Source organism: Chironomus tepperi, unplaced genomic scaffold, assembly GCF_022539635.2.
Source record: "Chironomus tepperi strain 1889 unplaced genomic scaffold, CSIRO-AGI_Ctep_v1 contig_85, whole genome shotgun sequence".
Taxonomy (NCBI): domain Eukaryota; kingdom Metazoa; phylum Arthropoda; class Insecta; order Diptera; family Chironomidae; genus Chironomus; species Chironomus tepperi.
The window spans coordinates 1,908,397-1,922,157 of record NW_027226207.1 but is presented as its reverse complement, the minus strand read 5'-3'; the positions used below and the strand labels follow the sequence as shown (position 1 = coordinate 1,922,157).

Below are 13,761 nucleotides of genomic sequence, written 5' to 3'. Positions count from 1 at the left end.
CCCTACGGCAAAATAAAATAAATTCCTAATTATAGAAGGCTATACAAGTATATTAAATAGTAATAATAATCATGTTTATATAAGATCAATAACAAATAAAATGCGCGTTTTGTTTGACGAATTATTATTTTTTTTTATGTGAAAATTTTTCCTTTAATAATTTTTATTTTTTTGTGCCTCAATTCTCAATTTGATGACCGTACGATACGGCAACCGTGTATTGTGAATCATGTGTGGGGTAAGAAAAAAAAATAATAATAATAAATAAATATGTGTGTATATTCAGTAGGAGAAAGAAAATCATTAATTAATCTGTTAAGGCGTCAAAGCTTATGCATACATATTTTATAATGATGAGTCTCGTTCCTTAAGTGCGATTAAAATATTCTCATTTCGAGGGAAAATCATTAGCTGTAAACGATACACAAGACAAGAAAAAAAAAAAAAACTGACAGCATTTTATATCTCAAAAGAATAAAAAGGAAATGATTACAGAAAATGAGAGTTACTCGATGATTCTCACCAAAAAAAAAAAGAATATACTCTCCCGCTCAAATCGCTCGCTCATTCATTCGTTTTGCAAGTATGTAAAAAAATTTCTAATGAAAAATATCTTGGTTCCCCAGTTCATTCTAGTTTTTCAACCGTACATTACGTGGAAAATTGTGTCGTTGGTAAATTTTTTATTGATGATTTTTTTTTCTTGTACAAGAGAAATGGAATAAAAAAAATGAAAAAAAAATTCAAGGATAAAAAATTTTGGGCTTCCATGAACAACAGTCCATAAGAAATTCAAATAAATCAACTATATAATTTTTTTTTTGTGAAGTGCTTATGAGCTCAATAAAAAAATAGAAAAAGGTGCATTTTGTGGAAGCAACGAGGAAATATAATAAATTTTTTTTTGTGCTGCTGCTCATGTTCACTTTCAAGTGACAATATTTTAAGTTATGAATAAGCAGAACGTTTAAATGTTTTTAAAAAAAAAATAAAAAATATAAAATAAAAACAGTTTTTTCCTCTCTCTGTAGAAGCTACGACCGCACTTTATTTTATAAACAATCATTCAGTACTTTACTACATAGATTTAAATTGACTGAATTGTATGTGAATTGCAGAATAAGAATAATAATCGTCATCATGAGAGAAATATAAATGACAAAAAAAATGTAGCATGAAAAGTGATAAAAAATAAATAATTTGAGTGATATATGGCTTTATGTTAATAACACAACAGTAGCAAGCAAGCAGCATCTCCGTTAAATTGCAATTATGTGATTCACAAGCTCTATATTGTTAAAGCTTATTGTATATAAAACTATCGTGAGCTGCAATCCGATAAATGACAGAATAATAATAATAATCATTCCAATGCAATAATATTTCTCTTTTTTTAATTTTTTTGTTCATTCGTCTGCCGCTATTGCTCTCACTCACTCACTCCTTTGTATTTATTTATTTAAATTTGTCAATGTGAGCTTCAATTTGAGAAACATTTACAAATACCTAGGGGAGTCGTATGGAGATGATGTGTAATGATGCATTGACATTTTCCAAGAAGCTTCCATCGATGGCTTAGTGAAATTGATTGAAAAGTTTAGATTTTATGTCTTCGAAGTTGAGTTCCTCCCACCCATCTACTCACGAGCTTTCAAATTGTTTTCTAGTCACTGATAAGAGATTCGGTCTAAAAAGTGTGAATTTGAAACTTATACCAAAAGACACCCTTTGCCAAGCTTTAGCTATTATATCTGGGATTTTCGGAGATTATTCAGGAAGAAAATTTCGAAATCTGTGGCATTCACTACTCATTTTAGTTCTATACTCTACTTTAAGCTATTTAAGACTACCCAGTTTACACCCTAGGTCAGGCACAATCTAGTCACACACCATGACCTCCCTCAACCCCCTTAAAATCTCAATTCCATCAAAAATTCACCATCAACCCTTATCTCCGATCCAATTAATCGACGTAATATTCAAACGACCCCCCAACTATAATCACACGAAATGAAAAACAATAATTGAAGCCAAAAAATCATCTGTATATATTCATATAGTTTTTTTGTGTACGTCACATAAAATATAGATAGAGGAATCGTAATGATGATGAAGATGGCACATAAGTGTGCTGTTGTACATTCATACCTGTATTGATTCTATGGAAATGTACAAAAAATAATATATATACAAGTTGACAAAATAGACAAAAAAAAAGAAAAATCGGCAGCCCACAGCATAACATGTAGTCCAGCATCAGATGTTATATGTTGAACCAGTAAAAAAGTCACCAGTTGTGTATTTGTGTGCTTAAAGGGATAGAGAGAAAAAAAAAAATAGATAAAAACATCTCCGGAACTGGATGTTCCATTTAACTAGTGCTTCTCTAAAATAATAAAAACTCCCACCACGAGCATGAATGTTAGTTTAATTTGTTTACAAAAGTGTTGTTATTTTTTTTTTTGTTGCTTCAATTAAAGTCAGGCAGGCAACAGTTTTTTTATTTTAGTGAAGCGTATTTTTTGTGCCGAAAAAAGCCTGCAAAATGTGTTAATTTAATATTTAGATCTGTTGGATTAACAAGTTCTTGGAATTTTTCTGTGGCTTTTACTCTTTCGTTGCTAGTAGCAAGCTTTTGCTCATTTGCCTGGCGAAAATGGATGATTAATTAAAGCAAAAGAGTGTCAAAAGGGATGAGTGAGAGGTGAAGATGTGACAGCAGGATGAATTATTAAAGTAGGAGAAATACAAACTTTCTCTAATCTAGCGATTCCGAAAGCATCGCAGAGATACATTAATGATTTCATTCGGATATGAATTGAGCATTCGCATGTCCAACAGGCCTTAGAATAGTGAGAATAATAATTCGCAGTCAATGAAGTTCACTGTATAAATATGAAACGTATTACTGTAATCATGCAACAATAAAAATTCTTTAAATCCAATCAAAATATTCTAAAAATCTGAATGAGTAAGCTATGACATTGAGAAACTTTAGTTGTTTACGAAATTTGTGCAAATCATTCTATAAATTGAGTAAATTTTGTGGTTGTATTAAGCATTAATCAAGAAGAATTATCAAATAGTTACTCGCTCAATGCTTTTTTTAATTACCTGTGAGTTTTAGTATAACAAGACTTACTCATTAGTCAAAAAGTTTTATTTTGGATTTGGTTTGGAAAAATTAATGATCAAAGTAAACATTTTGCTCTGAAAAATAATTTTTGAACTTTTAAAATTTCAATTTTAAACTTCTTGGATGAAAAGTTTCCCTCGAAGTTTCCTAAAGAATTTAATTATTTCTGACACATCTAATGAACGAGATACTCACCACTACCCAACCAAGTAATATAAAATATTAGAAACTCTTAAGACTTTAATTCACGCCATTAAAAACAACAATTTATAAAAGAGGAAAAATTCCCATTTAAAAATTATTTTTAATTGCTCAAGTTGCGTTTACTACTTTTTATAAATTGAAAACTTGAATCATTATCCAAGTCGTTATCAATTAATCATTGTCACAATTAGTACGGCTGTCAGCCAAAATAAACCCACAAACAAAAATTTTCTTTTCTCACTCTTAATGGATATTTCCTCAGAGGCGAAATTAGTGTGACATCTCTACGTCCTTCTAATTCATTTATTTATTGAAAACCAACTTAAATAATCTAAGATGATCAGAGATTCAATGACTTTTCCAATAATGAGATAGGGTGGTAGACAAGTGGATAGATAGATAGATAAAATAGAGAGATATGTCGATATTTAGAGAGAAAAAAAGAACGTAGATATCTTCATGATACACAGATATGTATGCACAACAATTTGTAGTATCACATATACGACACACTAATAGATGAAAAGCGAAAAGTGATAAACTAATGGAATATGTGACACGATTTAAAAACCGCATATTATAATTTGAATTAAAATTTATTGCTGTGTTCCAGCTATAGTAGAAAGGCACTTGGAGCAGCATGTGCATTTTTAAAAGCTTTAATTTTTGCATAGAGCAAAAAACTCGAATGAATGTGGTTGCTCGTGATCGATAAAAGCGCATTTTTTTGTGACTATTAAATTGGAATTTGAACTATTTATAGTCGGAAGATATGTAATGCACATTCCCAAGTAGAACAGGCTACGATTAATAGGTCATATTGTCTAGATATAAACTTGAAATTTTATGGAAAGTTACACAATTGTCAATTCTATGTCTAGATGCTACCGTCGAATCATAGTCTGTTTCACTTGGAATAGTGTCGGGAATATTGAAGCTGTTTAGACATAAAAATCGCTGAACAGACTGAGTTTGTGGAAAGACTGAAGAAATTTCAGACAGGCTGACTGATATTCAGACAAACCATAATAACTTTGGGGAATTTGGGCAAGCAATAAAATAGAACAATAGAGGAAAGAAGAGAGTTGCTAGAGGACTGAACGCAACAGAGAGCAGCAGGGATATTAAAATGTTGAAAAACTCACGAATTACCATAAATACGTGCTTGTTTATTTAGGACTTGAAATTGTGGCCATTTGATTTTAATTGCACAGAAATTTTACATATAACAACCGAAAATATATGCTTTAATTTATACAATAAGCCAGAAGTGAGTGAGTGAGATAGATAGATAGGCAGCAGACATAGAATGAAAGCTAAAATCTTTTCTCACAACAGCTTTTTTCTTTCATTGTTTCCTTCTTTTTATTATTCCTATTTTTTTGGTTCTGCTTTCGCTTTTTTCATAATTTTTCTTTCCTTTTAAGAGCATTTCCCTAAATAGTTGTGAAGTAGAACGTACACATTCACGATTTGTCAGTCGCGGAAATATTTATTGCCTTATTTTAATACTACATGTAATGCTTCCATTCTCATACATCTTATGCATTGGAGTGCCTTTTTCTTCATTTATTTTAAAAAAAAGTTGTACCTTTTGCAAAATGTCAATAAATTTTAGACCGTTGGATGGAAAGAAAATTAAGATTTATTGATGCCCATGTGGAGCAAGCACAAAAAAAAGGGAAAGAAATTAAAGAACCTTTCTGAAATTGATTGAAATATTCATTAAGTTGATAAGTCAAGTATTGGAACTGACACTGGGAATTCTATGCTGTTCTTTTTGTTGGGGTTAGAGTTGAATGGACTGTTCATTTTTTTTGGGCTATTGTTCAATTTTGTCATTAGTAAAAAGGCCTTATGTCGTTTTTTATAAGGCACTAAAGTGTCGAACATTTCGAAATTGTTCCTTAACGTGTTAGTTTGGATTCACGATTCAGTCTTAATGGGTTTGAGGACATTTCGTTTAAGGGCTGCGCTATACTATATGAAGCTATAGACCAGGGTTGTCCAAACTGTGTGTCGCGGAACACAAGTGTGTTGCTGACATTTCTGTCAGGCACACATAAAATAGAAGAATAGTATAGCCTAGAGGATATCCTCAAATAATAAAAAAATATGACAAATCTACTCCAATTAATCTGATAATAAACTCTCTATAATTTGCCTTTTTGAAATCAATAGTCATGAAAATTAATTCTCCAATAAATCTCACATTTTCATCAAGATCAAATTCTACATCTAGAATCGAGACCAATCTAGATATAGCTCACTAAAAATGATTATGTAGAAATGGAACGATGGTCGTAAAAATCAATGATTAAAAAATTTTTATGATTGCACTACAAAAAGCTGTTCAAATGTTAGTAAATAATTATACAATAAGCTTAACAATAAAAATATTCAGATTTAAGTCAAAAAGTCTGAGCTGCAAATTGCTATGTAAATTCTCTCAGCCCACAAAAAGTAAAAGTAAAAAGATTCATTAAATCACTTCTTGAACCAAATGATTCATGTTAAAGTAATAAAATCGGTGATGAATAACAAAGTAGCAATTAATGCTTGAAGCGTTCAATTATAATACAAATTGCCCAGTAGGGAAATATGCGCTGCAGTCATTCAATTAAAGCCAATGGTAGACGATATGTTTCCTTTTACTCAGTCGTTCACTCACCATGTGCGCCTATATCTTTGATTCCATTTCCTTATTTTATTATTCTATTTCGATCATCACGCGGCGGTGCTGACTGAGTGCTGAGAATATTGCTGTTGGTCCTACATAGTTTCATGAGAGCTTAACAAAAAAGCATGCAAATCACTTTTGGAAAAAAAATGTCTCATTATAGCTTCTCAAGCATGCTGAAATGAATATAAATGAACTTTTGACAATTTTTTTTATTTCGCCGCAATTCGGTTTTTATTACATAAGTCAGTGGCTGGAAAACTTTTGGTCGTGGAATAAACACTTGAGGCTGTTTTTCACATTTTAAGTGGATATGCCTAAGGAGAAAAACAAAAAGTGATTCATAGTAGCATTGACTATGATTAACTTAACCAGACTAGCTTTACCTTGTATTATCAAGGATACCTTGAAGGATCCAAAACTCAACAAACAGCGGTATCGTGTAGCACTTATAAGCTTATTACGGTATTGTTGAGCATGTTCTATGTCGTTGAGGAACTGTGAACCTTTACAATAATAATTTTGTTGAGGCACGAACATTTTTCGTCCTTAATAAAAATTGTTCTGCATGTCGAAAAAAGTTTAACAGCCACTGACAAAAAGCGATACGCCACAACAACAAAAAATAAAAGTGAAACTTTGGCTGTATCTGTGTATAATATACAAATATTTGAAATGAAATCTTATTAGATAATGATGAAGACAATGAAATTTCACAGCTTGATAAAGGAAGAAAAAGAGAATAAGAGGAGTGCAGGATAAACAAATACAGTACTGAACATAAAAGAGAAAATAAAAAGCGATTAACATTTTTCGATATCACGAGTCTTTTTTTTTCGTTATTTAGAATGAATGTACAATAATAATAACAAAAGCAGATAGTCAAGGATACAAAAATAAATAATAAAATATTGTATTGAATGGATATAATAATAGCAAAAAATATACATATACATCTATAAAGATAGATATAATTGTTATAAATATTGTTAAAGTGAATAAAGTATAAGAAAATAACATAAAATAAATAAGAAAAGAATGAAAAGTGAAAAAATTTATAAGAATGAAAAATTTCGTCGAATGAAATAAGGAAGGAAGTTTCTATTTATTTATGTATATGGATATATGGAGAATATCGTTATCGAATAAGGGTGAGAAAATTAAATTTTGACTTTCCAACATTTTTACTTACCATAATCTTAAGATGTATCAATTTTCACCGCCGAGCAACACATTTTAATCTACATTGGGGGAGAATCAAGTACTTTTTAGTGCCTTAATCATTTTTAAATATGGTGAATTGTTGAATGAATAACAAATGATACAACTTTTATTATAATTTAATTTAGAAGCGTCGTACCTACTCGTGTGGAAAGTTTTTTTTTCATACAAAAATCATTGCCACATTTAATTTCCTATTTTTGAACATCAAGCCTTGGCGTCAACCTTGATTCTTGAGTTGTACATTAAAAAAAATGGAAACAATATTGTTAAATTTGATTCTTAAATTGGTGGCACGTTGTGGAAATTTCGCGTTGCATCTAAAGTTTGTATGAAAGGATTGCTATAATCTGTAGCTGGGTGGGTAAAAGCTTGATCATGAAATTTTTAGTGAACTTAAGCTTAAAATATAGAATTGACATGATAAAATATTAAAAATAACTTAAAGAAGTAATGAAGTAATCTTTCTCTGTGGGATTTGAACCCATGCATCTTCTGAATTAAGCAGTCGAGCAACTTGACTCTGACTTTTCGACTTAAAAGTTATTTTGCAGTTTCTTTATATCATGACATCATGTTTATTATGATATATCTTAAAATTGTCCCATTTCAACCTATATATTTTGACTCAATGTTTACTCCGACTCAATATTTATTAAAAATGATCTGTTTAATACTGCATACAGCTTTGTTTTGAAACATTTTAACAATACAGACAGTGTTTGCTCATATTTTGTCTGGACAAGACGTGTTACTTAAGTAACAACAATATTTATGCTGAATTTAGCACCAACTTTAAAACAAAAGTTTTTCTATAAATATTTATATTATTTATTACTGCAATTAACTTCCCACTTTAGCTAAAAAACGAACTTTTACCCTAATAAATCATGGGAAAAAAATAAAGCTATGACAATGTTTAAAGCTCATTCAACGAAAAAGTTTACTTTTTTTTCGAAGTAAAAAATTTTTTATTAAGACGTTTTACGTTAAAAAATATTGCAAAAATTCCTGAAGCAATTTCGTCCTTGATTCAGAAGTTTTTTAAACAATTCTTTATTTATTCTTTTGTGCAAAAAAAAAATATTACTGCTTCCTTTGTACATTGTGCTTTATGCTGTATCTTTTGTAAATAATGCGAATTGTTTGTATTAATTTTCATGTTTTATTGCAAACTTTTTTCCAACACAAACGACGTTCAAAATTTAAATTTCTTTTGTTATTAAATTGCTGCATTTCGCTTTCCAGAAGACAGAATGAAAAATGAACAAAACAGCCTACAGACAAATATAAATATAAATCACCATTTACTTTCGTACCCAAAAAAATTCCTCATGATTGCTTTCCACTGAAGTTCAAGATCACGAAAACAAATGTCATTTAGTCGTCGCATGACTTCAGATGTGTCACTCGGGATTTTCGTTCATTTTTCGCCTCATATTCGCGATAAATTGCGTGATTTCTCGCCTGGAGCTTTTGAGATGCGAGAAATATGCGTGAAAGTTTTGGAAAATTCTCTTTTCATTTCCATTTCACTTTCTATACTTTTGTTTGATCTTCCACTTCTTATTTTTAGCATTTTTCGACTTTTTCCTCTCTTTTTATTATTATATATATTTGGAAATTAGATCTTAAAAGTTATTCATAGGAATTAAATTACAATTCTTTTATAAGTTAGGAATGTGAAGGAAAAAGGCACTTTTTATGGAATGGAAAAAGTGTGTAAAAAAATGAAAATGAAGAACAAGAGAAAGGCAAAGAAAAGAAAGTTAAAGTTCATTGATTTTTTTTTTGACACGAGTTATGTTGTCGAAAATCGAGCACGTATACATACATATTCTACCCCTAAAGCTTTTATATTTTCATTCATTTGATCCCTGCAAAATTTATTATTAAATTTTTTTCGATAAGACTTTCCATCTTGTTCCCTGACAACTCTTCTAAATGTATATGTCCTTGATAACGTTGCATGCTTTCTTTCACGACTTGAAGAATAACAAATGAAATGTTCAATAGATTACCATCAACGAACATAAGTTTCGATAGTTATTTTTGACTTTTTTTATGACGCATTTTCTCCTCATCAATAAAAATTTTCATTCAAGCTCAAATATTTAAAATGACTGGGAAAAGCTTCTATCAAGAATCTATAAAAATTTACATGCTGCGGACGAAATTACGTAGTAAAAAAATTTTAGTGCTTCGCTATTGTACAGGGCACAATCACGAATGACGAGCAATAAACCTCTATCATCAAAAGCCTCTACTTCCGCTATGAAAACGACGTCATTACTAGATGACCACATACATACCCCATAATTCAGAAATCTGCAATCAATAAAATCCAGCACAGTAAACTACTGTGAATGAAAAGCAGTCCCTTTTCGGATATAATGAATGAGTAAAGGTAGCTCATGAAATGGAAGAAGGGTTTTTGTGGGAGATGACGAAAGTTGATGACGCACTACTTGATTCACTCGATGTAAACGACCAGCCAGTTACCCCAAAGAAAAATGCCTTGTCATATATCAGCATAACCGGACTAGGAAAAAAAAAGTTGGATACAGGAAGAAGAAAATGAAAATTTTCAGTCACTTTTGACAGTTTCTGTACAATATTCATAAACAATTTTTTTATGGTATTGTTTCCTAGAAAATGAGCTTGTTAACATACGTTTAAAATATGTATATTATACTTCCTTCACAAAAATAGCTTAAAATATTGATTCGGTATGAAAAAATATCGTATTTACAAATATTTTTTTTTTTAAGCATATAGGAAGTTATGACTTTTTTTGGGGTATTTTGTTGATCGAATTTTTGAGTAGAAAAATCCAATTTTCCACCTTAAAGATTTTTATGACTTTTGCCGCACTTTATTTTGAAAATTAAATTTACCTTAATTACTACCGAGAATCCATACTTATCAAATTTATTTTTGTGCCTTCTTTCGACTTCTTCATATCAGTTCAACTTTGCCTCATTGAATGTGCACATAACATCATTTATTGAAAAAAATTATTCCGCATTTATGTTTAATGGGAAATGAAGTGCCTTAATGGCTCAGCGGTTAAGCTCTTGATTCTTAATATCAGGTATAAACAGTCCTTGTAAACCTCAAGATAGGATAAGAATAAGAAAAAAACAGATTTAGAATGTTTATGATTTCACATGGTTTAAGATTACCCTAGTGGAAAAAAATGCTGTCGGATATTCGGCGGATTTTGACGGTTTATGATTTCTTGATGGAATATTCTATGACTTTTGAGTGTTTAGGGTTGAATGTTGTCTTCGAAAAGTTAATAAGATTTCTTTGAGTTGGATAAAGTCTGTTCTGAATTCTTAAACAGAATTCTTAAATTGCCTAAAAAGAAATTTAACGTATTTTTTAGATTCAAATTTTTAACGTTAAGATTTAAAATTTCTTGAAACTTAAATTAAAAAAAAATGAACTTATCCCTTTAGTATTTACTTGCGCGAGTGCAAAAACCCAAAAATAATTTAATTAATGAGTTAAACAAGGATATTTAGCAGTACAATAAATTAAATCTTATAATACAACACATTTAAGTCGAGTGAAGTCAAAAAACATAAAGTTTGTTTATATTTTCATTGCAAAAATTTAGCACAAAAGTTGTCAAATAAAAGTCAATCTACAAGATTCATTAAATAAACAAAACAACTAGTCAAAAAAACAGACAAAATACTTGAAACATTGCATTAAAAACTCAAATCTTACAAAAAGACTGTAAATGCGCTAATTTTTGACCTTCAATATTCCATCTTCATTTCTCCCTCATTATTTTCTTATAAAACAAGCAAAAAATCTCGGAAAAGGTCACTCATCTAGCAAATCAAGTTTAATTTCATGTCTTTAGACCAATTAACAGTGATTTCTTCATCTTCATGTGATGAGCTTACCAGATGCCAATACTTAAATTGATGAAAATTGTATCGTTTGCGAAAAAATAAATCGTCTCGACATTTCGTATAATATAATAAGACTTCATCGTTGTCACACATCGTTATGGTCATTTGCCATGTCAATGAAAAGTCTTTTTTTTCTTCTCAAAATATTACAATACATCCAGAAAGTATTTGACGTGTCAAGGCTCTCTCTCTGCTTAAATTATGCTGATTTTCGTCGGAAAAAAAATCAATAAATACCATACATTCATACTCATTCCATAAGGACAAATGAGCATAAGAAATGTTGGTGGATTTTCCCAACTAGAAAAATGAGCTGAAAAACAAATAAGAAGTGAACTACAAAAAAATTATTATTATGTGTATATTAAATTTATATATGCTTTTTTATTGCTGTCAATGTTACTACACACAGTTGTTATGTTCTCACTCACTCACTTACTCTGACTTATATTGGATAGACTATGAACTTTTAGTAATCGAACACGATATTTGAGCATCTCGTTCATAAAAAAAACAACAAGAACACTAATAACGTGTAGAGTAAAAATTGCTGTATAAACATTTTTTTTTTTTCTGTCACACTTTAAACTTATTTTGAGAACTTCTCATCTCGTTCATATAAATATAACCGATAGAAATGTCCAATTTGTTGTATTAAGAAAATTAATTTTAGAATTTGATTACAACTACAAATATAATCTCTCTTTTTTTTCTTGCTGCTTAAAAATGGAAGAAAACGAAGACAAAAAAAAAAGTTTTATTTTTATTTCACATCGATGTTTGCCAAGATTTTGTTCAGCTGTTTCAAATAATTTTTGTCTCAATTTTCTTTCTTCTTATTCAAAAAAAATGTGAAAAGAAAAATGTCGAAAGAAGAAAGGATGATGATGATGATAAAAAATCGTTCCAACCAATAGTCAGTTTCAAAAATTTACATTCTTTTGAAAAAACAAAATTGAACGACAAAAAATATCGCAAAGTGGAGAATAAAATGAGTAGGAAAGTCATTGTCAATCCATGTATGGGTGGGATGTTGGCGCAACTTTTTATTTGGATCTCAATTTTTGAGGTTTTTCTTGTTGAGTGCGAAGAAAATGCTCAAGGTCATTGAAAATTTTGTGATGAGAGTTTGTTCACACCTGGGGTTAAGTAGTCATAAATTAGAGGGTGTTGTTGATTTAGGAGTTAAGGACCTCTCATAAAGGATGAGTTAGTTTCTAGAGTTTTAATAGCTGATTTCAAACCTTTTAGTCCGTTTTCCAGTCTGTCCTCGTTCAGGTTTTCCATACCTCATTCATACAACACCTGATATGATACTCATGAGCTCCGACAAACCAGACTTAGTATATCGATTCTCCCAGAATAACATATTCCATATTCCTTAGTGCAAAAACTCATACTGGCAACTATGATGTGACATAATCCATTTTCCTCCAGCACAAGAAATTTTCCTATTAAAAAAAAAACTTTTGCAGAAATTGCTTTATCCAATAATAAAGCTATTGGTGCTATCTATGCTATGCTATAATATTCAAACTCACTCTCAATCTACCAATCGTAACTTTAAATCGCTCAATACTCACCTGATGCATGAAATTTATTTGAGTTTGAATATTTAATGTAAATAAAGTGCTTTCACTCTTTGAAGTTTTGGATATAGTCCGAATAAATATTGTAGTCAAAAACAAATAAACCACAAATTATCGAAACTAGAAATCAGATCAATTACTAAAGTATCATATTAATTTACCTCATCAAATAAATCATTAAAATGGAAATTTTTAATAAAATTATTTAAAATCAATTAAATATTTGCTAAAGTTGTCATTGACTCAATGAACAGAAATTTATTCACTACTGTAAAGTTTTCTAGTATCACTATATGCATATTACTGCGCACTACTCGAAGAAGAAACTTAGACATTCCAATAGACAGTTTGTATACTGTCATGTATTTAATTTAAAAGATGAAAAGCGTGATTGACAGAGAGACTGAACACTTTGCGTTTCAAATCATCAATTTCTAGTTTGATTGCAAATGTGTCGACAGTGTAAGTTTCTGAAGTTCTTCAAGACGCTCGTACATATTCGATATTCACATTTTTTAGAGACACTAATGTGGAAAAAATTATTCTTTTATAGTTTGACAGTTCAACTAGGAAGATGTTTGAAATACGTTTGTGGAATTCTTAGTTTATCGATTGGATTTTTAAAGTTTTGAAAGCAGAAACGTGATTAACGTTGGATAAGTCGTTTATTTTTTTTACGGACTATCCATATCAGACTTTTAACAGTGAAAATAATGCTTTAATTTTAATAAAAAGAATGAAATAAAACTTGGAACGTGTAAAAACTAAGTGAGCAAGTACATTTGACAGTAAACCATGATATAAAGCTTCACATTTTATTGAAAAATATATATAAAAAGTTCCATAAACTTTATAAAATTCATTTGTTTCATTTGAAATCTCCATTATACCGACTTTTTCATCTGTAATTTTGAAATAACTTATCAAGTTCCAAAACATTTTTATTCACATGAGAATATTTTATACGGAAACTCGAAAAAACGGAAGTAAAAGTTTTCATTT

General features: G+C 30.0%; 1 protein-coding gene across 6 annotated transcripts in view; it reads left to right on the top strand.

Annotated features, from left to right (window-relative positions):
• The first annotated feature begins 635 nt into the window (after positions 1-635).
• The window catches only part of Octbeta2R (Octopamine beta2 receptor), a 57,092-nt gene continuing 43,966 nt past the window's right edge, over positions 636-13,761 (top strand). Inside the window, exons 1-2 of one of the 6 annotated variants that reach the window (XM_070635086.1) lie at positions 636-674; positions 6,711-7,171. The gene's annotated coding sequence lies outside the window, so the exon portion shown is untranslated. Of the gene's footprint in view, positions 675-708; positions 862-5,466; positions 5,810-5,988; positions 7,172-13,761 lie in introns of those variants that run through there. The other 5 variants (XM_070635088.1, XM_070635089.1, XM_070635087.1 and 2 more) reach the window with 5 other exon arrangements.